Source organism: Clavelina lepadiformis, chromosome 7 (genome assembly GCF_947623445.1).
Source record: "Clavelina lepadiformis chromosome 7, kaClaLepa1.1, whole genome shotgun sequence".
Taxonomy (NCBI): Eukaryota; Metazoa; Chordata; class Ascidiacea; order Aplousobranchia; family Clavelinidae; genus Clavelina; species Clavelina lepadiformis.
Window position 1 is genome coordinate 1,468,712 of NC_135246.1, and position 24,889 is coordinate 1,493,600.

Below are 24,889 nucleotides of genomic sequence, written 5' to 3' on the forward strand. Positions count from 1 at the left end.
CCGCATGTTGGACATCCCTGGTCTAGGGGTATGATTCTTGCTTAGGTTGCAAGTCCCGGACGAGCCCTATAAAGAAGAAGTTTTGGAATTTTAGACTAAATATCATAAACATTTATTCTTATAATATGAAGCAAAAAGATGCAACTTCACCGGCTCGTTGGTCTAGGGATATGATTCTTGCTTTGGGTGCAAGAGGTCCCGGGTTCAATTCCCGGACGAGCCCTATAAAGAAGATTTTTTTGAATTTATACCAAATATCAAAAAGATTTATTTATATAATATGAAGCAGATAAATGAAACTTTATCGGCTCGTTGGTCTAGGGGTATGATTCTTGCTTAGGGTGCAAGAGGTCCCGGGTTCAATTCCCGGACGAGCCCTATAAAGAAGAATATTTTGAATTTATACCAAATATCAATTATATTGGGCCGCATTGTCACCTGAAATAAGTCAATGGACCGCAGAACCTATTAAATTTCAAGAAAAATAGGTATATTATACTATTACTGCGCCTTTAATAACCGACTGGTACATTTTATTTAGGCCAAGATTCAAAGTTCAAAATACTATTTTTGGAGTGAAAATGACTAGCGGGCCGGACAAAAATCTCAGGCGGGCCGCATGTTGGACATCCCTGGTCTAGGGGTATGATTCTTGCTTAGGTTGCAAGTCCCGGACGAGCCCTATAAAGAAGAAGTTTTGGAATTTGGACTAAATATCATAAACATTTATTCTTATAATATGAAGCAAAAAGATGCAACTTCAACGGCTCGTTGGTCTAGGGATATGATTCTTGCTTTGGGTGCAAGAGGTCCCGGGTTCAATTCCCGGACGAGCCCTATAAAGAAGATTATTTTGAATTTATACCAAATATCAAAAAGTTATATTCATATAATATGAAGCAGATAAATGAAACTTTATCGGCTCGTTGGTCTAGGGGTATGATTCTTGCTTTGGGTGCAAGAGGTCCCGGGTTCAATTCCCGGACGAGCCCTATAAAGAAGAATATTTTGAATTTATACCAAATATCAATTATATTGGGCCGCATTGTCACCTGAAATAAGTCAATGGGCCGCAGAACCTATTAAATTTCAAGACAAATAGGTATATTATACTATTACTGCGCCCATAATAACCGACTGGTACATTTTATTTAGGCCAAGATTCAAAGTTCAAAATACTATTTTTGGAGTGAAAATGACTAGCGGGCCGGACAAAAATCTCAGGCGGGCCGCATGTTGGACATCCCTGGTCTAGGGGTATGATTCTTGCTTAGGTTGCAAGTCCCGGACGAGCCCTATAAAGAAGAAGTTTTGGAATTTGGACTAAATATCATAAACATTTATTCTTATAATATGAAGCAAAAAGATGCAACTTCATCGGCTCGTTGGTCTAGGGATATGATTCTTGCTTTGGGTGCAAGAGGTCCCGGGTTCAATTCCCGGACGAGCCCTATAAAGAAGATTTTTTTGAATTTATACCAAATATCAAAAAGTTTTATTCATATAATATGAAGCAGATAAATGAATCTTTATCGGCTCGTTGGTCTAGGGGTATGATTCTTGCTTAGGGTGCAAGAGGTCCCGGGTTCAATTCCCGGACGAGCCCTATAAAGAAGAATATTTTGAATTTATACCAAATATCAATTATATTGGGCCGCATTGTCACCTGAAATAAGTCAATGGACCGCAGAACCTATTAAATTTCAAGAAAAATAGGTATATTATACTATTACTGCGCCCCTAATAACCGACTGGTACATTTTATTTAGGCAAAGATTCAAAGTTCAAAATACTATTTTTGGAGTGAGAATGACTAGCGGGCCGGACAAAAATCTCAGGCGGGTCGCATGTTGGACATCCCTGGTCTAGGGGTATGATTCTTGCTTAGGTTGCAAGTCCCGGACGAGCCCTATAAAGAAGAAGTTTTGGAATTTGGACTAAATATCATAAACATTTATTCTTATAATATCAAGCAAAAAGATGCAACTTCACCGGCTTGTTGGTCTAGGGGTAAGATTCTTGCTTTGGGTGCAAGAGGTCCCGGGTTCAATTCCCGGACGAGCCCTATAAAGAAGATTATTTTGAATTTATACCAAATATCAAAAAGTTATATTCATATAATATGAAGCAGATAAATGAAACTTTATCAGCTCGTTGGTCTAGGGGTATGATTCTTGCTTCGGGTGCAAGAGGTCCCGGGTTCAATTCCCGGACGAGCCCTATAAAGAAGAATATTTTGAATTTATACCAAATATCAATTATATTGGGCCGCATTGTCACCTGAAATAAGTCAATGGGCCGCAGAACCTATTAAATTTCAAGACAAATAGGTATATTATACTATTACTGCGCCCATAATAACCGACTGGTACATTTTATTTAGGCCAAGATTCAAAGTTCAAAATACTATTTTTGGAGTGAAAATGACTAGCGGGCCGGACAAAAATCTCAGGCGGGCCGCATGTTGGACATCCCTGGTCTAGGGGTATGATTCTTGCTTAGGTTGCAAGTCCCGGACGAGCCCTATAAAGAAGAAGTTTTGGAATTTGGACTAAATATCATAAACATTTATTCTTATAATATGAAGCAAAAAGATGCAACTTCATCGGCTCGTTGGTCTAGGGATATGATTCTTGCTTTGGGTGCAAGAGGTCCCGGGTTCAATTCCCGGACGAGCCCTATAAAGAAGATTTTTTTGAATTTATACCAAATATCAAAAAGTTTTATTCATATAATATGAAGCAGATAAATGAATCTTTATCGGCTCGTTGGTCTAGGGGTATGATTCTTGCTTAGGGTGCAAGAGGTCCCGGGTTCAATTCCCGGACGAGCCCTATAAAGAAGAATATTTTGAATTTATACCAAATATCAATTATATTGGGCCGCATTGTCACCTGAAATAAGTCAATGGACCGCAGAACCTATTAAATTTCAAGAAAAATAGGTATATTATACTATTACTGCGCCCCTAATAACCGACTGGTACATTTTATTTAGGCAAAGATTCAAAGTTCAAAATACTATTTTTGGAGTGAGAATGACTAGCGGGCCGGACAAAAATCTCAGGCGGGCCGCATGTTTGACATCCCTGGTTTAGGGGTATGATTCTTGCTTAGGTTGCAAGTCCCGGACGAGCCCTATAAAGAAGAAGTTTTGGAATTTGGACTAAATATCATAAACATTTATTCTTATAATATGAAGCAAAAAGATGCAACTTCACCGGCTCGTTGGTCTGGGGGTATGATTCTTGCTTTGGGTGCAAGAGGTCCCGGGTTCAATTCCCGGACGAGCCCTATAAAGAAGATTATTTTGAATTTATACCAAATATCAAAAAGTTATATTCATATAATATGAAGCAGATAAATGAAACTTTATCGGCTCGTTGGTCTAGGGGTATGATTCTTGCTTAGGGTGCAAGAGGTCCCGGGTTCAATTCCCAGACGAGCCCTATAAAGAAGAATATTTTGAATTTATTCCAAATATCAAAAAGTTATATTCATATAATATGAAGCAGATAAATGAAACTTTATCGGCTCGTTGGTCTAGGGGTATGATTCTTGCTTTGGGTGCAAGAGGTCCCGGGTTCAATTCCCGGACGAGCCCTATAAAGAAGAATATTTTGAATTTATACCAAATATCAATTATATTGGGCCGCATTGTCACCTGAAATAAGTCAATGGGCCGCAGAACCTATTAAATTTCAAGAAAATCAGGTATATTATACTATTACTGCGCCCATAATAACCGACTGGTACATTTTATTTAGGCCAAGATTCAAAGTTCAAAATACTATTTTTGGAGTGAAAATGACTAGCGGGCCGGACAAAAATCTCAGGCGGGCCGCATGTTGGACATCCCTGGTCTAGGGGTATGATTCTTGCTTAGGTTGCAAGTCCCGGACGAGCCCTATAAAGAAGAAGTTTTGGAATTTGGACTAAATATCATAAACATTTATTCTTATAATATGAAGCAAAAAGATGCAACTTCAACGGCTCGTTGGTCTAGGGGTATGATTCTTGCTTTGGGTGCAAGAGGTCCCGGGTTCAATTCCCAGACGAGCCCTATAAAGAAGATTTTTTTGAATTTATACCAAATATCAAAAAGTTATATTCATATAATATGAAGCAGATAAATGAAACTTTATCGGCTCGTCGGTCTAGGGGTATGATTCTTGCTTCGGGTGCAAGAGGTCCCGGGTTCAATTCCCGGACGAGCCCTATAAAGAAGAATATTTTGAATTTATACCAAATGTCTATTATATTGGGCCGCATTGTCACCTGAAATAAGTCAATGGGCCGCAGAACCTATTAAATTTCAAGTAAAATAGGTACATTATACTATTACTGCGCCCCTAATAACCGACTGGTACATTTTATTTAGGCCAAGATTCAAAGTTCAAAATACTATTTTTGGAGTGAAAATGACTAGCGGGCCGGACAAAAATCTCAGGCGGGTCGCATGTTGGACATCCCTGGTCTAGGGGTATGATTCTTGCTTAGGTTGCAAGTCCCGGACGAGCCCTATAAAGAAGAAGTTTTGGAATTTGGACTAAATATCATAAACATTTATTCTTATAATATGAAGCAAAACAACTTCACCGGCTCGTTGGTCTGGGGGTATGATTCTTGCTTTGGGTGCAAGAGGTCCCGGGTTCAATTCCCGGACGAGCCCTATAAAGAAGATTATTTTGAATTTATACCAAATATCAAAAAGTTATATTCATATAATATGAAGCAGATAAATGAAACTTTATCGGCTCGTTGGTCTAGGGGTATGATTCTTGCTTAGGGTGCAAGAGGTCCCGGGTTCAATTCCCAGACGAGCCCTATAAAGAAGAATATTTTGAATTTATACCAAATATCAATTATATTGGGCCGCATTGTCACCTGAAATAAGTCAATGGGTCGCAGAACCTTATAAATTTCAAGAAAAATAGGTATATTATACTATTACTGCGCCCCTAATAACCGACTGGTACATTTTATTTAGGCCAAGATTCAAAGTTCAAAATACTATTTTTGGAGTGAAAATGACTAGCGGGCCGGACAAAAATCTCAGGCGGGCCGCATGTTGGACATCCCTGGTCTAGGGGTATGATTCTTGCTTAGGTTGCAAGTCCCGGACGAGCCCTATAAAGAAGAAGTTTTGGAATTTGGACTAAATATCATAAACATTTATTCTTATAATATGAAGCAAAAAGATGCAACTTCACCGGCTCGTTGGTCTAGGGATATGATTCTTGCTTTGGGTGCAAGAGGTCCCGGGTTCAATTCCCGGACGAGCCCTATAAAGAAGAATATTTTGAATTTATACCAAATATCAATTATATTGGGCCGCATTGTCACCTGAAATAAGTCAATGGACCGCAGAACCTATTAAATTTCAATAAAAATAGGTATATTATACTGTTACTGCGCCCCTAATAACCGACTGGTACATTTTATTTAGGCCAAGATTCAAAGTTCAAAATACTATTTTTGGAGTGAAAATGACTAGCGGGCCGGACAAAAATCTCAGGTGGGCCGCATGTTGGACATCCCTGGTCTAGGGGTATGATTCTTGCTTAGGTTGCAAGTCCCGGACGAGCCCTATAAAGAAGAAGTTTTGGAATTTGGACTAAATATCATAAACATTTATTCTTATAATATGAAGCAAAAAGATGCAACTTCACCGGCTCGTTGGTCTAGGGATATGATTCTTGCTTTGGGTGCAAGAGGTCCCGGGTTCAATTCCCGGACGAGCCCTATAAAGAAGAATATTTTGAATTTATACCAAATATCAATTATATTGGGCCGCATTGTCACCTGAAATAAGTCAATGGACCGCAGAACCTATTAAATTTCAAGAAAAATAGGTATATTATACTATTACTGCGCCCCTAATAACCGACTGGTACATTTTATTTAGGCCAAGATTCAAAGTTCAAAATACTATTTTTGGAGTGAAAATGAATAGCGGGCCGGACAAAAATCTCAGGCGGGCCGCATGTTGGACATCCCTGGTCTAGGGGTATGATTCTTGCTTAGGTTGCAAGTCCCGGACGAGCCCTATAAAGAAGAAGTTTTGGAATTTGGACTAAATATCATAAACATTTATTCTTATAATATGAAGCAAAAAGATGCAACTTCACCGGCTCGTTGGTCTAGGGATATGATTCTTGCTTTGGGTGCAAGAGGTCCCGGGTTCAATTCCCGGACGAGCCCTATAAAGAAGAATATTTTGAATTTATACCAAATATCAATTATATTGGGCCGCATTGTCACCTGAAATAAGTCAATGGACGGCAGAACCTATTAAATTTCAAGAAAAATAGGTATATTATACTATTACTGCGCCCCTAATAACCGACTGGTACATTTTATTTAGGCCAAGATTCAAAGTTCAAAATACTATTTTTGGAGTGAAAATGACTAGCGGGCCGGACTAAAATCTCAGGCGGGCCGCATGTTGGACATCCCTGGTCTAGGGGTATGATTCTTGCTTAGGTTGCAAGTCCCGGACGAGCCCTATAAAGAAGAAGTTTTGGAATTTTAGACTAAATATCATAAACATTTATTCTTATAATATGAAGCAAAAAGATGCAACTTCACCGGCTCGTTGGTCTAGGGATATGATTCTTGCTTTGGGTGCAAGAGGTCCCGGGTTCAATTCCCGGACGAGCCCTATAAAGAAGATTATTTTGAATTTATACCAAATATCAAAAAGTTTCATTCATGTAATATGAAGCAGATAAATGAAACTTTATCGGCTCGTTGGTTTAGGGGTATGATTCTTGCTTAGGGTGCAAGAGGTCCCGGGTTCAATTCCCGGACGAGCCCTATAAAGAAGATTATTTTGAATTTATACCAAATATCAATTATATTGGGCCGCATTGTCACCTGAAATAAGTCAATGGACCGCAGAACCTATTAAATTTCAAGAAAAATAGGTATATTATGCTATTACTGCGCCCCTAATAACCGACTGGTACATTTTACTTAGGCCAAGATTCAAAGTTCAAAATACTATTTTAGGAGTGAAAATGACTAGCGGGCCGGACAAAAATCTCAGGCGGGTCGCATGTTGGACATCCCTGGTCTAGGGGTATGATTCTTGCTTAGGTTGCAAGTCCCGGACGAGCCCTATAAAGAAGAAGTTTTGGAATTTGGACTAAATACCATAAATATTTATTCTTATAATATGAAGCAAAAAGATGTAACTTCACCGGCTCGTTGGTCTAGAGGTATGATTCTTGCTTTGGGTGCAAGAGGTTCCGGGTTCAATTCCCGGACGAGCCCTATAAAGAAGATTATTTTGAATTTATACCAAATATCAAAAAGTTATATTCATATAATATGAAGCAGATAAATGAAACTTTATCGGCTTGTTGGTCTAGGGGTATGATTCTTGCTTCGGGTGCAAGAGGTCCCGGGTTCAATTCCCGGACGAGCCCTATAAAGAAGAATATTTTGAATTTATACCAAATATCAATTATATTGGGCCGCATTGTCACCTGAAATAAGTCAATGGGCCGCAGAACCTATTAAATTTCAAGAAAAATAGATATATTATACTATTACTGCGCCCCTAATAACCGACTGGTACATTTTATTTAGGCCAAGATTCAAAGTTCAAAATACTATTTTTGGAGTGAAAATGACTAGCGGGCCGGACAAAAATCTCAGGCGGGCCGCATGTTGGACATCCCTGGTCTAGGGGTATGATTCTTGCTTAGGTTGCAAGTCCCGGACGAGCCCTATAAAGAAGAAGTTTTGGAATTTGGAGTAAATATCATAAACATTTATTCTTATAATATGAAGCAAAAAGATGCAACTTCACCGGCTCGTTGGTCTAGGGATATGATTCTTGCTTTGGGTGCAAGAGGTCCCGGGTTCAATTCCCGGACGAGCCCTATAAAGAAGAATATTTTGAATTTATACCAAATATCAATTATATTGGGCCGCATTGTCACCTGAAATAAGTCAATGGACCGCAGAACCTATTAAATTTCAAGAAAAATAGGTATATTATACTATTACTGCGCCCCTAATAACCGACTGGTACATTTTATTTAGGCCAAGATTCAAAGTTCAAAATACTATTTTTGGAGTGAAAATGACTAGCGGGCCGGACAAAAATCTCAGGCGGGCCGCATGTTGGACATCCCTGGTCTAGGGGTATGATTCTTGCTTAGGTTGCAAGTCCCGGACGAGCTTTATAAAGAAGAAGTTTTGGAATTTGGACTAAATATCATAAACATTTATTCTTATAATATGAAGCAAAAAGATGCAACTTCATCGGCTCGTTGGTCTAGGGATATGATTCTTGCTTTGGGTGCAAGAGGTCCCGGGTTCAATTCCCGGACGAGCCCTATAAAGAAGATTTTTTTGAATTTATACCAAATATCAAAAAGTTTTATTCATATAATATGAAGCAGATAAATGAATCTTTATCGGCTCGTTGGTCTAGGGGTATGATTCTTGCTTAGGGTGCAAGAGGTCCCGGGTTCAATTCCCGGACGAGCCCTATAAAGAAGAATATTTTGAATTTATACCAAATATCAATTATATTGGGCCGCATTGTCACCTGAAATAAGTCAATGGGCCGCAGAACCTATTAAATTTCAAGAAAAATAGGTACATTATACTATTACTGCGCCCCTAATAACCGACTGGTACATTTTATTTAGGCCAAGATTCAAAGTTCAAAATACTATTTTTGGAGTGAAAATGACTAGCGGGCCGGACAAAAATCTCAGGCGGGCCGCATGTTGGACATCCCTGGTCTAGGGGTATGATTCTTGCTTAGGTTGCAAGTCCCGGACGAGCCCTATAGAGAAGAAGTTTTGGAATTTGGACTAAATATCATAAACATTTATTCTTATAATATGAAGCAAAAAGATGCAACTTCACCGGCTCGTTGGTCTAGGGGTATGATTCTTGCTTTGGGTGCAAGAGGTCCCGGGTTCATTTCCCGGACGAGCCCTATAAAGAAGATTATTTTGAATTTATACCAAATATCAAAAAGTTTTATGGTTATAATATGAAGCAAATAAATGAAACTTCATCGGCTCGTTGGTCTAGGGGTATGATTCTTGCTTTGGGTGCAAGAGGTTCCGGGTTCAATTCCCGGACGAGCCCTATACAGAAGATTATTTTGAATTTATACCAAATATCAAAAAGTTTCATTCATGTAATATGAAGCAAATAAATGAAACTTCTTTCGTATTTCGTACTTTCATATAATATGAAGTGAAATGTCAAATACATCAAATGTCAAAATATTCTATACAGTATGAAGGGAAAAGATTTAACCTCTGCCGCTCGTTGGTCTAGGACAGTGATGTCCAGCCTTATATTATATTGGTCACCTGAAATAAGTCAATGGGCCGCAGAACCTATTAAATTTCAAGAAATTTAGGTATATTATACTATTACTGCACCCCTAATAACCGACTGGTACATTTTATTTAGGCCAAGATTCAAAGTTCAAAATACTATTTTTGGAGTGAAAATGACTAGCGGGCCGGACAAAAATCTCAGGCGGGCCGCATGTTGGACATCCCTGGTCTAGGGGTATGATTCTTGCTTAGGTTGCAAGTCCCGGACGAGCCCTATAAAGAAGAAGTTTTGGAATTTGGACTAAATACCATAAACATTTATTCTTATAATATGAAGCAAAAAGATGTAACTTCACCGGCTCGTTGGTCTAGAGGTATGATTCTTGCTTTGGGTGCAAGAGGTCCCGGGTTCAATTCCCGGACGAGCCCTATAAAGAAGAATATTTTGAATTTATACCAAATATCAATTATATTGGGACGCATTGTCACCTGAAATAAGTCAATGGGCCGCAGAACCTATTAAATTTCAAGAAAATTAGGTATATTATACTATTACTGCGCCCCTAATTACCGACTGGTACGTTTTTTTTAGGCCAAGATTCAAAGTTCAAAATACTATTTTTGGAGTGAAAATGACTAGCGGGCCGGACAAAAATCTCAGGCGGGCCGCATGTTGGACATCCCTGGTCTAGGGGTATGATTCTTGCTTAGGTTGCATCTCCCGGACGAGCCCTATAAAGAAGAAATTTTGGAATTTGGACTAAATATCATAAACATTTATTCTTATAATATGAAGCAAAAAGATGCAACTTCACCGGCTCGTTGGTCTAGGGGTATGATTCTTTCTTTGGGTGCAAGAGGTCCCGGGTTCAATTCCCGGACGAGCCCTATAAAGAAGATTTTTTTGAATTTATACCAAATATCAAAAAGTTTTATTCATATAATATGAAGCAGATAAATGAATCTTTATCGGCTCGTTGGTCTAGGGGTATGATTCTTGCTTAGGGTGCAAGAGGTCCCGGGTTCAATTCCCGGACGAGCCCTATAAAGAAGAATATTTTGAATTTATACCAAATATCAATTATATTGGGCCGCATTGTCACCTGAAATAAGTCAATGGACCGCAGAACCTATTAAATTTCAAGAAAAATAGGTATATTATGCTATTACTGCGCCCCTAATAACCGACTGGTACATTTTATTTAGGCCAAGATTCAAAGTTCAAAATACTATTTTTGGAGTGAAAATGACTAGCGGGCCGGACAAAAATCTCAGGCGGGTCGCATGTTGGACATCCCTGGTCTAGGGGTATGATTCTTGCTTAGATTGCAAGTCCCGGACGAGCCCTATAAAGAAGAAGTTTTGGAATTTAGATTAAATATCATAAACATTTATTCTTATAATATGAAGCAAAAAGATGTAACTTCACCGGCTCGTTGGTCTAGAGGTATGATTCTTGCTTTGGGTGCAAGAGGTTCCGGGTTCAATTCCCGGACGAGCCCTATAAAGAAGATTATTTTGAATTTATACCAAATATCAAAAAGTTATATTCATATAATATGAAGCAGATAAATGAAACTTTATCGGCTCGTTGGTCTAGGGGTATGATTCTTGCTTAGGGTGCAAGAGGTCCCGGGTTCAATTCCCGGACGAGCCCTATAAAGAAGAATATTTTGAATTTATACCAAATATCAATTATATTGGGCCGCATTGTCACCTGAAATAAGTCAATGGGCCGCAGAACCTATTAAATTTCAAGAAAAATAGGTACATTATACTATTACTGCGCCCCTAATAACCGACTGGTACATTTTATTTAGGCCAAGATTCAAAGTTCAAAATACTATTTTTGGAGTGAAAATGACTAGCGGGCCGGACAAAAATCTCAGGCGGGCCGCATGTTGGACATCCCTGGTCTAGGGGTATGATTTTTGCTTAGGTTGCAAGTCCCGGACGAGCCCTATAGAGAAGAAGTTTTGGAATTTGGACTAAATATCATAAACATTTATTCTTATAATATGAAGCAAAAAGATGCAACTTCACCGGCTCGTTGGTCTAGGGGTATGATTCTTGCTTTGGGTGCAAGAGGTTCCGGGTTCAATTCCCGGACGAGCCCTATACAGAAGATTATTTTGAATTTATACCAAATATCAAAAAGTTTCATTCATGTAATATGAAGCAAATAAATGAAACTTCTTTCGTACTTCGTACTTTCATATAATATGAAGTGAAATGTCAAATACATCAAATGTCAAAATATTCTATACAGTATGAAGGGAAAAGATTTAACCTCTGCCGCTCGTTGGTCTAGGACAGTGATGTCCAGCCTTATATTATATTGGTCACCTGAAATAAGTCAATGGGCCGCAGAACCTATTAAATTTCAAGAAATTTAGGTATATTATACTATTACTGCACCCCTAATAACCGACTGGTACATTTTATTTAGGCCAAGATTCAAAGTTCAAAATACTATTTTTGGAGTGAAAATGACTAGCGGGCCGGACAAAAATCTCAGGCGGGCCGCATGTTGGACATCCCTGGTCTAGGGGTATGATTCTTGCTTAGGTTGCAAATCCCGGACGAGCCCTATAAAGAAGAAGTTTTGGAATTTGGACTAAATACCATAAACATTTATTCTTATAATATGAAGCAAAAAGATGTAACTTCACCGGCTCGTTGGTCTAGAGGTATGATTCTTGCTTTGGGTGCAAGAGGTCCCGGGTTCAATTCCCGGACGAGCCCTATAAAGAAGAATATTTTGAATTTATACCAAATATCAATTATATTGGGACGCATTGTCACCTGAAATAAGTCAATGGGCCGCAGAACCTATTAAATTTCAAGAAAATTAGGTATATTATACTATTACTGCGCCCCTAATAACCGACTGGTACATTTTATTTAGGCCAAGATTCAAAGTTCAAAATACTATTTTTGGAGTGAAAATGACTAGCGGGCCGGACAAAAATCTCAGGCGGGCCGCATGTTGGACATCCCTGGTCTAGGGGTATGATTCTTGCTTAGGTTGCATCTCCCGGACGAGCCCTATAAAGAAGAAATTTTGGAATTTGGACTAAATATCATAAACATTTATTCTTATAATATGAAGCAAAAAGATGCAACTTCACCGGCTCGTTGGTCTAGGGATATGATTCTTTCTTTGGGTGCAAGAGGTCCCGGGTTCAATTCCCGGACGAGCCCTATAAAGAAGATTATTTTGAATTTATACCAAATATCAAAAAGTTTCATTCATGTAATATGAAGCAGATAAATGAAACTTTATCGGCTCGTTGGTCTAGGGTATGATTCTTGCTTAGGGTGCAAGAGGTCCCGGGTTCAATTCCCGGACGAGCCCTATAAAGAAGAATATTTTGAATTTATACCAAATATCAATTATATTGGGCCGCATTGTCACCTGAAATAACTCAATGGGCCGCAGAATCTATTAAATTTCAAGAAAATTAGGTGTATTATACTATTACTGCGCCCCTAATAACCGACTGGTACATTTTATTTAGGCCAAGATTCAAAGTTCAAAATACTATTTTTGGAGTGAAAATGACTAGCGGGCCGGACAAAAATCTCAGGCGGGCCGCATGTTGGACATCCCTGGTCTAGGGGTATGATTCTTGCTTAGGTTGCAAGTCCCGGACGAGCCCTATAAAGAAGAAGTTTTGGAATTTGGACTAAATATCATAAACATTTATTCTTATAATATGAAGCAAAAAGATGCAACTTCACCGGCTCGTTGGTCTAGGGATATGATTCTTGCTTTGGGTGCAAGAGGTCCCGGGTTCAATTCCCGGACGAGCCCTATAAAGAAGAATATTTTGAATTTATACCAAATATCAATTATATTGGGCCGCATTGTCACCTGAAATAAGTCAATGGACCGCAGAACCTATTAAATTTCAAGAAAATTAGGTATATTATACTATTACTGCGCCCCTAATAACCGACTGGTACATTTTATTTAGGCCAAGAGTCAAAGTTCAAAATACTATTTTTGGAGTGAAAATGACTAGCGGGCCGGACAAAAATCTCAAGCGGGCCGTATGTTGGACATCCCTGGTCTAGGGGTATGATTCTTGCTTAGGTTGCAAGTCCCGGACGAGCCCTATAAAGAAGAAATTTTGGAATTTGGACTAAATATCATAAACATTTATTCTTATAATATGAAGCAAAAAGATGCAACTTCACCGGCTCGTTGGTCTAGGGGTATGATTCTTGCTTTGGGTGCAAGAGGTCCCGGGTTCAATTCCCGGACGAGCCCTATAAAGAAGATTATTTTGAATTTATACCAAATATCAAAAAGTTATATTCATATAATATGAAGCAAATAAATGAAACTTCATCGGCTCGTTGGTCTAGGGGTATGATTCTTGCTTTGGGTGCAAGAGGTCCCGGGTTCAATTCCCGGACGAGCCCTATAAAGAAGATTATTTTGAATTTATACCAAATATCAAAAAGTTTCATTCATGTAATATGAAGCAGATAAATGAAACTTTATCGGCTCGTTGGTTTAGGGGTATGATTCTTGCTTAGGGTGCAAGAGGTCCCGGGTTCAATTCCCGGACGAGCCCTATAAAGAAGAATATTTTGAATTTATACCAAATATCAATTATATTGGGCCGCATTGTCACCTGAAATAAGTCAATGGACCGCAGAACCTATTAAATTTCAAGAAAAATAGGTATATTATGCTATTACTGCGCCCCTAATAACCGACTGGTACATTTTACTTAGGCCAAGATTCAAAGTTCAAAATACTATTTTAGGAGTGAAAATGACTAGCGGGCCGGACAAAAATCTCAGGCGGGTCGCATGTTGGACATCCCTGGTCTAGGGGTATGATTCTTGCTTAGGTTGCAAGTCCCGGACGAGCCCTATAAAGAAGAAGTTTTGGAATTTGGACTAAATACCATAAATATTTATTCTTATAATATGAAGCAAAAAGATGTAACTTCACCGGCTCGTTGGTCTAGAGGTATGATTCTTGCTTTGGGTGCAAGAGGTCCCGGGTTCAATTCCCGGACGAGCCCTATAAAGAAGATTATTTTGAATTTATACCAAATATCAAAAAGTTATATTCATATAATATGAAGCAAAAAGATGTAACTTCACCGGCTCGTTGGTCTAGGGGTATGATTCTTGCTTCGGGTGCAAGAGGTCCCGGGTTCAATTCCCGGACGAGCCCTATAAAGAAGAATATTTTGAATTTATACCAAATATCAATTATATTGGGCCGCATTGTCACCTGAAATAAGTCAATGGGCCGCAGAACCTATTAAATTTCAAGAAAAATAGATATATTATACTATTACTGCGCCCCTAATAACCGACTGGTACATTTTATTTAGGCCAAGATTCAAAGTTCAAAATACTATTTTTGGAGTGAAAATGACTAGCGGGCCGGACAAAAATCTCAGGCGGGCCGCATGTTGGACATCCCTGGTCTAGGGGTATGATTCTTGCTTAGGTTGCAAGTCCCGGACGAGCCCTATAAAGAAGAAGTTTTGGAATTTGGAGTAAATATCATAAACATTTATTCTTATAATATGAAGCAAAAAGATGCAACTTCACCGGCTCGTTGGTCTAGGGATATGATTCTTGCTTTGGGTGCAAGAGGTCCCGGGTTCAATTCCCGGACGAGCCCTATAAAGAAGAATATTTTGAATTTATACCAAATATCAATTATATTGGGCCGCATTGTCACCTGAAATAAGTCAATGGACCGCAGAACCTATTAAATTTCAAGAAAAATAGGTATATTATACTATTACTGCGCCCCTAATAACCGACTGGTACATTTTATTTAGGCCAAGATTCAAAGTTCAAAATACTATTTTTGGAGTGAAAATGACTAGCGGGCCGGACAAAAATCTCAGGCGGGCCGCATGTTGGACATCCCTGGTCTAGGGGTATGATTCTTGCTTAGGTTGCAAGTCCCGGACGAGCTTTATAAACAAGAAGTTTTGGAATTTGGACTAAATATCATAAACATTTATTCTTATAATATGAAGCAAAAAGATGCAACTTCATCGGCTCGTTGGTCTAGGGATATGATTCTTGCTTTGGGTGCAAGAGGTCCCGGGTTCAATTCCCGGACGAGCCCTATAAAGAAGATTTTTTTGAATTTATACCAAATATCAAAAAGTTTTATTCATATAATATGAAGCAGATAAATGAATCTTTATCGGCTCGTTGGTCTAGGGGTATGATTCTTGCTTAGGGTGCAAGAGGTCCCGGGTTCAATTCCCGGACGAGCCCTATAAAGAAGAATATTTTGAATTTATACCAAATATCAATTATATTGGGCCGCATTGTCACCTGAAATAAGTCAATGGGCCGCAGAACCTATTAAATTTCAAGAAAAATAGGTACATTATACTATTACTGCGCCCCTAATAACCGACTGGTACATTTTATTTAGGCCAAGATTCAAAGTTCAAAATACTATTTTTGGAGTGAAAATGACTAGCGGGCCGGACAAAAATCTCAGGCGGGCCGCATGTTGGACATCCCTGGTCTAGGGGTATGATTCTTGCTTAGGTTGCAAGTCCCGGACGAGCCCTATAGAGAAGAAGTTTTGGAATTTGGACTAAATATCATAAACATTTATTCTTATAATATGAAGCAAAAAGATGCAACTTCACAGGCTCGTTGGTCTAGGGGTATGATTCTTGCTTTGGGTGCAAGAAGTCCCGGGTTCAATTCCCGGACGAGCCCTATAAAGAAGATTATTTTGAATTTATACCAAATATCAAAGAGTTTTATGGTTATAATATGAAGCAAATAAATGAAACTTCATCGGCTCGTTGGTCTAGGGGTATGATTCTTGCTTTGGGTGCAAGAGGTTCCGGGTTCAATTCCCGGACGACCCCTATACAGAAGATTATTTTGAATTTATACCAAATATCAAAAAGTTTCATTCATGTAATATGAAGCAAATAAATGAAACTTCTTTCGTACTTCGTACTTTCATATAATATGAAGTGAAATGTCAAATACATCAAATGTCAAAATATTCTATACAGTATGAAGGGAAAAGACTTAACCTCTGCCGCTCGTTGGTCTAGGACAGTGATGTCCAGCCTTTTATTATATTGGTCACCTGAAATAAGTCAATGGGCCGCAGAACCTATTAAATTTCAAGAAATTTAGGTATATTATACTATTACTGCACCCCTAATAACCGACTGGTACATTTTATTTAGGCCAAGATTCAAAGTTCAAAATACTATTTTTGGAGTGAAAATGACTAGCGGGCCGGACAAAAATCTCAGGCGGGCCGCATTTTGGACATCCCTGGTCTAGGGGTATGATTCTTGCTTAGGTTGCAAGTCCCGGACGAGCCCTATAAAGAAGAAGTTTTGGAATTTGGACTAAATATCATAAACATTTATTCTTATAATATGAAGCAAAAAGATGCAACTTCACCGGCTCGTTGGTCTAGGGATATGATTCTTGCTTTGGGTGCAAGAGGTCCCGGGTTCAATTCCCGGACGAGCCCTATAAAGAAGATTATTTTGAATTAATAACAAATATCAAAAAGTTATATTCATATAATATGAAGCAGATAAATGAAACTTTATCGGCTCGTTGGTCTAGGGGTATGAGTCTTGCTTCGGGTGCAAGAGGTCCCGGGTTCAATTCCCGGACGAGCCCTATAAAGAAGATTATTTTGAATTTACACCAAATATCAAAAAGTTATATTCATATAATATGAAGCAGATAAATGAAACTTTATCGGCTCGTTGGTCTAGGGGTATGATTCTTGCTTAGGGTGCAAGAGGTCCCGGGTTCAATTCCCAGACGAGCCCTATAAAGAAGAATATTTTGAATTTATACCAAATATCAATTATATTGGGCCGCATTGTCACCTGAAATAAGTCAATGGGCCGCAGAACCTATTAAATTTCAAGAAAAATAGATATATTATACTATTACTGCGCCCCTAATAACCGACTGGTACATTTTATTTAGGCCAAGATTCAAAGTTCAAAATACTATTTTTGGAGTGAAAATGACTAGCGGGCCGGACAAAAATCTCAGGCGGGCCGCATGTTGGACATCCCTGGTCTAGGGGTATGATTCTTGCTTAGGTTGCAAGTCCCGGACGAGCCCTATACAGAAGAAGTTTTGGAATTTGGACTAAATACCATAAACATTTATTCTTATAATATGAAGCAAAAAGATGTAACTTCACCGGCTCGTTGGTCTAGAGGTATGATTCTTGCTTTGGGTGCAAGAGGTTCCGGGTTCAATTCCCGGACGACCCCTATACAGAAGATTATTTTGAATTTATACCAAATATCAAAAAGTTTCATTCATGTAATATGAAGCAAATAAATGAAACTTCTTTCGTACTTCGTACTTTCATATAATATGAAGTGAAATGTCAAATACATCAAATGTCAAAATATTCTATACAGTATGAAGGGAAAAGACTTAACCTCTGCCGCTCGTTGGTCTAGGACAGTGATGTCCAGCCTTTTATTATATTGGTCACCTGAAATAAGTCAATGGGCCGCAGAACCTATTAAATTTCAAGAAATTTAGGTATATTATACTATTACTGCACCCCTAATAACCGACTGGTACATTTTATTTAGGCCAAGATTCAAAGTTCAAAATACTATTTTTGGAGTGAAAATGACTAGCGGGCCGGACAAAAATCTCAGGCGGGCCGCATGTTGGACATCCCTGGTCTAGGGGTATGATTCTTGCTTAGGTTGCAAGTCCCGGACGAGCCCTATAAAGAAGAAGTTTTGGAATTTGGACTAAATATCATAAACATTTATTCTTATAATATGAAGCAAAAAGATGCAACTTCACCGGCTCGTTGGTCTAGGGGTATGATTCTTGCTTTGGGTGCAAGAGGTTCCGGGTTTATTCCCGGACGAGCCCTATAAAGAAGATTATTTTGAATTAATAACAAATATCAAAAAGTTATATTCATATAATATGAAGCAGATAAATGAAACTTTATCGGCTCGTTGGTCTAAGGGTATGATTCTTGCTTCGGGTGCAAGAGGTCCCGGGTTCAATTCCCGGACGAGCCCTATAAAGAAGATTATTTTGAATTTATACCAATTATCAAAAAGTTATATTCATATAATATGAAGCAGATAAATGAAACTTTATCGGCTCGTTGGTGTAGGGGTATGATTCTTGCTTAGGGTGCAAGAGTTCCCGGGTTCAATTCCCAGACGAGCCCTATAAAGAAGAATATTTTGAATTTATACCAAATATCAATTATATTGGGCCGCATTGTCACCTGAAATAAGTCAATGGGCCGCAGAACCTATTAAATTTCAAGAAAAATAGATATATTATACTATTACTGCGCCCCTAATAACCGACTGGTACATTTTATTTAGGCCAAGATTCAAAGTTCAAAATACTATTTTTGGAGTGAAAATGACTAGCGGGCCGGACAAAAATCTCAGGCGGGCCGCATGTTGGACATCCCTGGTCTAGGGGTATGATTCTTGCTTAGGTTGCAAGTCCCGGACGAGCCCTATAAAGAAGAAGTTTTGGAATTTGGACTAAATACCATAAACATTTATTCTTATAATATGAAGCAAAAAGATGTAACTTCACCGGCTCGTTGGTCTAGAGGTATGATTCTTGCTTTGGGTGCAAGAGGTCCCGGGTTCAATTCCCGGACGAGCCCTATAAAGAAGAATATTTTGAATTTATACCAAATATCAATTATATTGGGACGCATTGTCACCTGAAATAAGTCAATGGGCCGCAGAACCTATTAAATTTCAAGAAAATTAGGTATATTATACTATTACTGCGCCCCTAATAACCGACTGGTACATTTTATTTAGGCCAAGATTCAAAGTTCAAAATACTATTTTTGGAGTGAAAATGACTAGCGGGCCGGACAAAAATCTCAGGCGGGCCACATGTTGGACATCCCTGGTCTAGGGGTATGATTCTTGCTTAGGTTGCAAGTCCCGGACGAGCCCTATAAAGAAGAAATTTTGGAATTTGGACTAAATATCATAAACATTTATTCTTATAATATGAAGCAAAAAGATGCAACTTCACCGGTTCGTTGGTCTAGGGGTATGATTCTTGCTTTGGGTGCAAGAGGTCCCGGGTTCAATTCCCGGACGAGCCCTATAAAGAAGATTATTTTGAATTTATACCAAATATCAAAAAGTTATATTCATATAATATGAAGCAGATAAATGAAACTTTATCGGCTCGTTGGTCTAGGGGTATGATTCTTGCTTAGGGTGCAAGAGGTCCCGGGTTCAATTCCCGGACGAGCCCTATAAAGAAGAATATTTTGAATTTATACCAAATATCATTTATATTGGGCCGCATTGTCACCTGAAATAAGTCAATGGACGGCAGAACCTATTAAATTTCAAGAAAAATAGGTATATTATACTATTACTGCGCCCCTAATAACCGACTGGTACATTTTATTTAGGCCAAGATTCAAAGTTCAAAATACTATTTTTGGAGTGAAAATGACTAGCGGGCCGGACAAAAATCTCAGGCGGGCCGCATGTTGGACATCCCTGGTCTAGGGGTATGATTCTTGCTTAGGTTGCAAGTCCCGGACGAGCCCTATAAAGAAGAAATTTTGGAATTTGGACTAAATACCATAAACATTTATTCTTATAATATGAAGCAAAAAGATGTAACTTCACCGGCTCGTTGGTCTAGAGGTATGATTCTTGCTTTGGGTGCAAGAGGTCCCGGGTTCAATTCCCGGACGAGCCCTATAAAGAAGAATATTTTGAATTTATACCAAATATCAATTATATTGGGACGCATTGTCACCTGAAATAAGTCAATGGGCCGCAGAACCTATTAAATTTCAAGAAATTTAGGTATATTATACTATTACTGCACCCCTAATAACCGACTGGTACATTTTATTTAGGCCAAGATTCAAAGTTCAAAATACTATTTTTGGAGTGAAAATGACTAGCGGGCCGGACAAAAATCTCAGGCGGGCCGCATGTTGGACATCCCTGGTCTAGGGGTATGATTCTTGCTTAGGTTGCAAGTCCCGGACGAGCCCTATAAAGAAGAAGTTTTGGAATTTGGACTAAATATCATAAACATTTATTCTTATAATATGAAGCAAAAAGATGCAACTTCACCGGCTCGTTGGTCTAGGGGTATGATTCTTGCTTTGGGTGCAAGAGGTTCCGGGTTCAATTCCCGGACGAGCCCTATAAAGAAGATTATTTTGAATTAATAACAAATATCAAAAAGTTATATTCATATAATATGAAGCAGATAAATGAAACTTTATCGGCTCGTTGGTCTAAGGGTATGATTCTTGCTTCGGGTGCAAGAGGTCCCGGGTTCAATTCCCGGACGAGCCCTATAAAGAAGATTATTTTGAATTTATACCAAATATCAAAAAGTTATATTCATATAATATGAAGCAGATAAATGAAACTTTATCGGCTCGTTGGTCTAGGGGTATGATTCTTGCTTAGGGTGCAAGAGTTCCCGGGTTCAATTCCCAGACGAGCCCTATAAAGAAGAATATTTTGAATTTATACCAAATATCAATTATATTGGGCCGCATTGTCACCTGAAATAAGTCAATGGGCCGCAGAACCTATTAAATTTCAAGAAAAATAGATATATTATACTATTACTGCGCCCCTAATAACCGACTGGTACATTTTATTTAGGCCAAGATTCAAAGTTCAAAATACTATTTTTGGAGTGAAAATGACTAGCGGGCCGGACAAAAATCTCAGGCGGGCCGCATGTTGGACATCCCTGGTCTAGGGGTATGATTCTTGCTTAGGTTGCAAGTCCCGGACGAGCCCTATAAAGAAGAAGTTTTGGAATTTGGACTAAATACCATAAACATTTATTCTTATAATATGAAGCAAAAAGATGTAACTTCACCGGCTCGTTGGTCTAGAGGTATGATTCTTGCTTTGGGTGCAAGAGGTCCCGGGTTCAATTCCCGGACGAGCCCTATAAAGAAGAATATTTTGAATTTATACCAAATATCAATTATATTGGGACGCATTGTCACCTGAAATAAGTCAATGGGCCGCAGAACCTATTAAATTTCAAGAAAATTAGGTATATTATACTATTACTGCGCCCCTAATAACCGACTGGTACATTTTATTTAGGCCAAGATTCAAAGTTCAAAATACTATTTTTGGAGTGAAAATGACTAGCGGGCCGGACAAAAATCTCAGGCGGGCCACATGTTGGACATCCCTGGTCTAGGGGTATGATTCTTGCTTAGGTTGCAAGTCCCGGACGAGCCCTATAAAGAAGAAATTTTGGAATTTGGACTAAATATCATAAACATTTATTCTTATAATATGAAGCAAAAAGATGCAACTTCACCGGTTCGTTGGTCTAGGGGTATGATTCTTGCTTTGGGTGCAAGAGGTCCCGGGTTCAATTTCCGGACGATCCCTATAAAGAAGATTATTTTGAATTTATACCAAATATCAAAAAGTTATATTCATATAATATGAAGCAGATAAATGAAACTTTATCGGCTCGTTGGTCTAGGGGTATGATTCTTGCTTAGGGTGCAAGAGGTCCCGGGTTCAATTCCCGGACGAGCCCTATAAAGAAGAATATTTTGAATTTATACCAAATATCATTTATATTGGGCCGCATTGTCACCTGAAATAAGTCAATGGGCCGCAGAACCTATTAAATTTCAAGAAAAATAGATATATTATACTATTACTGCGCCCCTAATAACCGACTGGTACATTTTATTTAGGCCAAGATTCAAAGTTCAAAATACTATTTTTGGAGTGAAAATGACTAGCGGGCCGGACAAAAATCTCAGGCGGGCCGCATGTTGGACATCCCTGGTCTAGGGGTATGATTCTTGCTTAGGTTGCAAGTCCCGGACGAGCCCTATAAAGAAGAAGTTTTGGAATTTGGAGTAAATATCATAAACATTTATTCTTATAATATGAAGCAAAAAGATGCAACTTCACCGGCTCGTTGGTCTAGGGATATGATTCTTGCTTTGGGTGCAAGAGGTCCCGGGTTCAATTCCCGGACGAGCCCTATAAAGAAGAATATTTTGAATTTATACCAAATATCAATTATATTGGGCCGCATTGTCACCTGAAATAAGTCAATGGACCGCAGAACCTATTAAATTTCAAGAAAAATAGGTATATTATACTATTACTGCGCCCCTAATAACCGACTGGTACATTTTATTTAGGCCAAGATTCAAAGTTCAAAATACTATTTTTGGAGTGAAAATGACTAGCGGGCCGGACAAAAATCTCAGGCGGGCCGCATGTTGGACATCCCTGGTCTAGGGGTATGATTCTTGCTTAGGTTGCAAGTCCCGGACGAGCTTTATAAAGAAGAAGTTTTGGAATTTGGACTAAATATCATAAACATTTATTCTTATAATATGAAGCAAAAAGATGCAACTTCATCGGCTCGTTGGTCTAGGGATATGATTCTTGCTTTGGGTGCAAGAGGTCCCGGGTTCAATTCCCGGACGAGCCCTATAAAGAAGATTTTTTTGAATTTATACCAAATATCAAAAAGTTTTATTCATATAATATGAAGCAGATAAATGAATCTTTATCGGCTCGTTGGTCTAGGGGTATGATTCTTGCTTAGGGTGCAAGAGGTCCCGGGTTCAATTCCCGGACGAGCCCTATAAAGAAGAATATTTTGAATTTATACCAAATATCAATTATATTGGGCCGCATTGTCACCTGAAATAAGTCAATGGGCCGCAGAACCTATTAAATTTCAAGAAAAATAGGTACATTATACTATTACTGCGCCCCTAATAACCGACTGGTACATTTTATTTAGGCCAAGATTCAAAGTTCAAAATACTATTTTTGGAGTGAAAATGACTAGCGGGCCGGACAAAAATCTCAGGCGGGCCGCATGTTGGACATCCCTGGTCTAGGGGTATGATTCTTGCTTAGGTTGCAAGTCCCGGACGAGCCCTATAGAGAAGAAGTTTTGGAATTTGGACTAAATATCATAAACATTTATTCTTATAATATGAAGCAAAAAGATGCAACTTCACAGGCTCGTTGGTCTAGGGGTATGATTCTTGCTTTGGGTGCAAGAAGTCCCGGGTTCAATTCCCGGACGAGCCCTATAAAGAAGATTATTTTGAATTTATACCAAATATCAAAGAGTTTTATGGTTATAATATGAAGCAAATAAATGAAACTTCATCGGCTCGTTGGTCTAGGGGTATGATTCTTGCTTTGGGTGCAAGAGGTTCCGGGTTCAATTCCCGGACGACCCCTATACAGAAGATTATTTTGAATTTATACCAAATATCAAAAAGTTTCATTCATGTAATATGAAGCAAATAAATGAAACTTCTTTCGTACTTCGTACTTTCATATAATATGAAGTGAAATGTCAAATACATCAAATGTCAAAATATTCTATACAGTATGAAGGGAAAAGACTTAACCTCTGCCGCTCGTTGGTCTAGGACAGTGATGTCCAGCCTTTTATTATATTGGTCACCTGAAATAAGTCAATGGGCCGCAGAACCTATTAAATTTCAAGAAATTTAGGTATATTATACTATTACTGCACCCCTAATAACCGACTGGTACATTTTATTTAGGCCAAGATTCAAAGTTCAAAATACTATTTTTGGAGTGAAAATGACTAGCGGGCCGGACAAAAATCTCAGGCGGGCCGCATGTTGGACATCCCTGGTCTAGGGGTATGATTCTTGCTTAGGTTGCAAGTCCCGGACGAGCCCTATAAAGAAGAAGTTTTGGAATTTGGACTAAATATCATAAACATTTATTCTTATAATATGAAGCAAAAAGATGCAACTTCACCGGCTCGTTGGTCTAGGGATATGATTCTTGCTTTGGGTGCAAGAGGTCCCGGGTTCAATTCCCGGACGAGCCCTATAAAGAAGATTATTTTGAATTAATAACAAATATCAAAAAGTTATATTCATATAATATGAAGCAGATAAATGAAACTTTATCGGCTCGTTGGTCTAGGGGTATGATTCTTGCTTCGGGTGCAAGAGGTCCCGGGTTCAATTCCCGGACGAGCCCTATAAAGAAGATTATTTTGAATTTACACCAAATATCAAAAAGTTATATTCATATAATATGAAGCAGATAAATGAAACTTTATCGGCTCGTTGGTCTAGGGGTATGATTCTTGCTTAGGGTGCAAGAGGTCCCGGGTTCAATTCCCAGACGAGCCCTATAAAGAAGAATATTTTGAATTTATACCAAATATCAATTATATTGGGCCGCATTGTCACCTGAAATAAGTCAATGGGCCGCAGAACCTATTAAATTTCAAGAAAAATAGATATATTATACTATTACTGCGCCCCTAATAACCGACTGGTACATTTTATTTAGGCCAAGATTCAAAGTTCAAAATACTATTTTTGGAGTGAAAATGACTAGCGGGCCGGACAAAAATCTCAGGCGGGCCGCATGTTGGACATCCCTGGTCTAGGGGTATGATTCTTGCTTAGGTTGCAAGTCCCGGACGAGCCCTATAAAGAAGAAGTTTTGGAATTTGGACTAAATACCATAAACA

General features: G+C 38.7%; 38 non-coding genes across 38 annotated transcripts; all 38 read left to right on the forward strand.

Annotated features, from left to right (window-relative positions):
* The first annotated feature begins 306 nt into the window (after positions 1 to 306).
* Positions 307 to 378, forward strand: Trnap-agg (transfer RNA proline (anticodon AGG)). Its single transcript has one exon. It is a non-coding gene; the product is annotated as a tRNA-Pro (tRNA).
* Positions 379 to 920: 542 nt separating this feature from the next.
* Trnap-ugg (transfer RNA proline (anticodon UGG)) lies at positions 921 to 992 on the forward strand. Its single transcript has one exon. It is a non-coding gene; the product is annotated as a tRNA-Pro (tRNA).
* A 542-nt stretch (positions 993 to 1,534) lies between these two features.
* Trnap-agg (transfer RNA proline (anticodon AGG)) lies at positions 1,535 to 1,606 on the forward strand. The gene has a single exon. It is a non-coding gene; the product is annotated as a tRNA-Pro (tRNA).
* A 542-nt stretch (positions 1,607 to 2,148) lies between these two features.
* Trnap-cgg (transfer RNA proline (anticodon CGG)) lies at positions 2,149 to 2,220 on the forward strand. The gene has a single exon. It is a non-coding gene; the product is annotated as a tRNA-Pro (tRNA).
* A 542-nt stretch (positions 2,221 to 2,762) lies between these two features.
* Trnap-agg (transfer RNA proline (anticodon AGG)) lies at positions 2,763 to 2,834 on the forward strand. Its single transcript has one exon. It is a non-coding gene; the product is annotated as a tRNA-Pro (tRNA).
* Positions 2,835 to 3,376: 542 nt separating this feature from the next.
* Positions 3,377 to 3,448, forward strand: Trnap-agg (transfer RNA proline (anticodon AGG)). The gene has a single exon. It is a non-coding gene; the product is annotated as a tRNA-Pro (tRNA).
* Positions 3,449 to 3,531: 83 nt separating this feature from the next.
* On the forward strand, positions 3,532 to 3,603 carry Trnap-ugg (transfer RNA proline (anticodon UGG)). The gene has a single exon. It is a non-coding gene; the product is annotated as a tRNA-Pro (tRNA).
* A 542-nt stretch (positions 3,604 to 4,145) lies between these two features.
* Trnap-cgg (transfer RNA proline (anticodon CGG)) lies at positions 4,146 to 4,217 on the forward strand. The gene has a single exon. It is a non-coding gene; the product is annotated as a tRNA-Pro (tRNA).
* A 537-nt stretch (positions 4,218 to 4,754) lies between these two features.
* On the forward strand, positions 4,755 to 4,826 carry Trnap-agg (transfer RNA proline (anticodon AGG)). The gene has a single exon. It is a non-coding gene; the product is annotated as a tRNA-Pro (tRNA).
* A 1,920-nt stretch (positions 4,827 to 6,746) lies between these two features.
* Trnap-agg (transfer RNA proline (anticodon AGG)) lies at positions 6,747 to 6,818 on the forward strand. The gene has a single exon. It is a non-coding gene; the product is annotated as a tRNA-Pro (tRNA).
* A 542-nt stretch (positions 6,819 to 7,360) lies between these two features.
* Trnap-cgg (transfer RNA proline (anticodon CGG)) lies at positions 7,361 to 7,432 on the forward strand. Its single transcript has one exon. It is a non-coding gene; the product is annotated as a tRNA-Pro (tRNA).
* Positions 7,433 to 8,433: 1,001 nt separating this feature from the next.
* Positions 8,434 to 8,505, forward strand: Trnap-agg (transfer RNA proline (anticodon AGG)). Its single transcript has one exon. It is a non-coding gene; the product is annotated as a tRNA-Pro (tRNA).
* A 542-nt stretch (positions 8,506 to 9,047) lies between these two features.
* Trnap-ugg (transfer RNA proline (anticodon UGG)) lies at positions 9,048 to 9,119 on the forward strand. The gene has a single exon. It is a non-coding gene; the product is annotated as a tRNA-Pro (tRNA).
* Positions 9,120 to 9,676: 557 nt separating this feature from the next.
* On the forward strand, positions 9,677 to 9,748 carry Trnap-ugg (transfer RNA proline (anticodon UGG)). Its single transcript has one exon. It is a non-coding gene; the product is annotated as a tRNA-Pro (tRNA).
* A 542-nt stretch (positions 9,749 to 10,290) lies between these two features.
* On the forward strand, positions 10,291 to 10,362 carry Trnap-agg (transfer RNA proline (anticodon AGG)). Its single transcript has one exon. It is a non-coding gene; the product is annotated as a tRNA-Pro (tRNA).
* Positions 10,363 to 10,904: 542 nt separating this feature from the next.
* Positions 10,905 to 10,976, forward strand: Trnap-agg (transfer RNA proline (anticodon AGG)). The gene has a single exon. It is a non-coding gene; the product is annotated as a tRNA-Pro (tRNA).
* Positions 10,977 to 11,363: 387 nt separating this feature from the next.
* On the forward strand, positions 11,364 to 11,435 carry Trnap-ugg (transfer RNA proline (anticodon UGG)). Its single transcript has one exon. It is a non-coding gene; the product is annotated as a tRNA-Pro (tRNA).
* A 557-nt stretch (positions 11,436 to 11,992) lies between these two features.
* On the forward strand, positions 11,993 to 12,064 carry Trnap-ugg (transfer RNA proline (anticodon UGG)). The gene has a single exon. It is a non-coding gene; the product is annotated as a tRNA-Pro (tRNA).
* A 542-nt stretch (positions 12,065 to 12,606) lies between these two features.
* Positions 12,607 to 12,677, forward strand: Trnap-agg (transfer RNA proline (anticodon AGG)). The gene has a single exon. It is a non-coding gene; the product is annotated as a tRNA-Pro (tRNA).
* An 846-nt stretch (positions 12,678 to 13,523) lies between these two features.
* Positions 13,524 to 13,595, forward strand: Trnap-ugg (transfer RNA proline (anticodon UGG)). The gene has a single exon. It is a non-coding gene; the product is annotated as a tRNA-Pro (tRNA).
* An 83-nt stretch (positions 13,596 to 13,678) lies between these two features.
* Trnap-ugg (transfer RNA proline (anticodon UGG)) lies at positions 13,679 to 13,750 on the forward strand. The gene has a single exon. It is a non-coding gene; the product is annotated as a tRNA-Pro (tRNA).
* An 83-nt stretch (positions 13,751 to 13,833) lies between these two features.
* Positions 13,834 to 13,905, forward strand: Trnap-agg (transfer RNA proline (anticodon AGG)). Its single transcript has one exon. It is a non-coding gene; the product is annotated as a tRNA-Pro (tRNA).
* A 387-nt stretch (positions 13,906 to 14,292) lies between these two features.
* Trnap-ugg (transfer RNA proline (anticodon UGG)) lies at positions 14,293 to 14,364 on the forward strand. The gene has a single exon. It is a non-coding gene; the product is annotated as a tRNA-Pro (tRNA).
* Positions 14,365 to 14,447: 83 nt separating this feature from the next.
* Positions 14,448 to 14,519, forward strand: Trnap-cgg (transfer RNA proline (anticodon CGG)). The gene has a single exon. It is a non-coding gene; the product is annotated as a tRNA-Pro (tRNA).
* A 1,001-nt stretch (positions 14,520 to 15,520) lies between these two features.
* Positions 15,521 to 15,592, forward strand: Trnap-agg (transfer RNA proline (anticodon AGG)). Its single transcript has one exon. It is a non-coding gene; the product is annotated as a tRNA-Pro (tRNA).
* A 1,326-nt stretch (positions 15,593 to 16,918) lies between these two features.
* On the forward strand, positions 16,919 to 16,990 carry Trnap-cgg (transfer RNA proline (anticodon CGG)). The gene has a single exon. It is a non-coding gene; the product is annotated as a tRNA-Pro (tRNA).
* An 83-nt stretch (positions 16,991 to 17,073) lies between these two features.
* Positions 17,074 to 17,145, forward strand: Trnap-agg (transfer RNA proline (anticodon AGG)). Its single transcript has one exon. It is a non-coding gene; the product is annotated as a tRNA-Pro (tRNA).
* A 1,170-nt stretch (positions 17,146 to 18,315) lies between these two features.
* On the forward strand, positions 18,316 to 18,387 carry Trnap-cgg (transfer RNA proline (anticodon CGG)). The gene has a single exon. It is a non-coding gene; the product is annotated as a tRNA-Pro (tRNA).
* Positions 18,388 to 18,929: 542 nt separating this feature from the next.
* Trnap-ugg (transfer RNA proline (anticodon UGG)) lies at positions 18,930 to 19,001 on the forward strand. The gene has a single exon. It is a non-coding gene; the product is annotated as a tRNA-Pro (tRNA).
* Positions 19,002 to 19,543: 542 nt separating this feature from the next.
* Trnap-agg (transfer RNA proline (anticodon AGG)) lies at positions 19,544 to 19,615 on the forward strand. Its single transcript has one exon. It is a non-coding gene; the product is annotated as a tRNA-Pro (tRNA).
* Positions 19,616 to 20,002: 387 nt separating this feature from the next.
* Trnap-ugg (transfer RNA proline (anticodon UGG)) lies at positions 20,003 to 20,074 on the forward strand. Its single transcript has one exon. It is a non-coding gene; the product is annotated as a tRNA-Pro (tRNA).
* Positions 20,075 to 20,461: 387 nt separating this feature from the next.
* Trnap-ugg (transfer RNA proline (anticodon UGG)) lies at positions 20,462 to 20,533 on the forward strand. Its single transcript has one exon. It is a non-coding gene; the product is annotated as a tRNA-Pro (tRNA).
* An 83-nt stretch (positions 20,534 to 20,616) lies between these two features.
* On the forward strand, positions 20,617 to 20,688 carry Trnap-cgg (transfer RNA proline (anticodon CGG)). Its single transcript has one exon. It is a non-coding gene; the product is annotated as a tRNA-Pro (tRNA).
* A 542-nt stretch (positions 20,689 to 21,230) lies between these two features.
* On the forward strand, positions 21,231 to 21,302 carry Trnap-ugg (transfer RNA proline (anticodon UGG)). Its single transcript has one exon. It is a non-coding gene; the product is annotated as a tRNA-Pro (tRNA).
* Positions 21,303 to 21,844: 542 nt separating this feature from the next.
* Positions 21,845 to 21,916, forward strand: Trnap-agg (transfer RNA proline (anticodon AGG)). The gene has a single exon. It is a non-coding gene; the product is annotated as a tRNA-Pro (tRNA).
* A 1,001-nt stretch (positions 21,917 to 22,917) lies between these two features.
* On the forward strand, positions 22,918 to 22,989 carry Trnap-agg (transfer RNA proline (anticodon AGG)). The gene has a single exon. It is a non-coding gene; the product is annotated as a tRNA-Pro (tRNA).
* Positions 22,990 to 24,315: 1,326 nt separating this feature from the next.
* On the forward strand, positions 24,316 to 24,387 carry Trnap-cgg (transfer RNA proline (anticodon CGG)). Its single transcript has one exon. It is a non-coding gene; the product is annotated as a tRNA-Pro (tRNA).
* An 83-nt stretch (positions 24,388 to 24,470) lies between these two features.
* Trnap-agg (transfer RNA proline (anticodon AGG)) lies at positions 24,471 to 24,542 on the forward strand. The gene has a single exon. It is a non-coding gene; the product is annotated as a tRNA-Pro (tRNA).
* Positions 24,543 to 24,889: the final 347 nt, after the last annotated feature.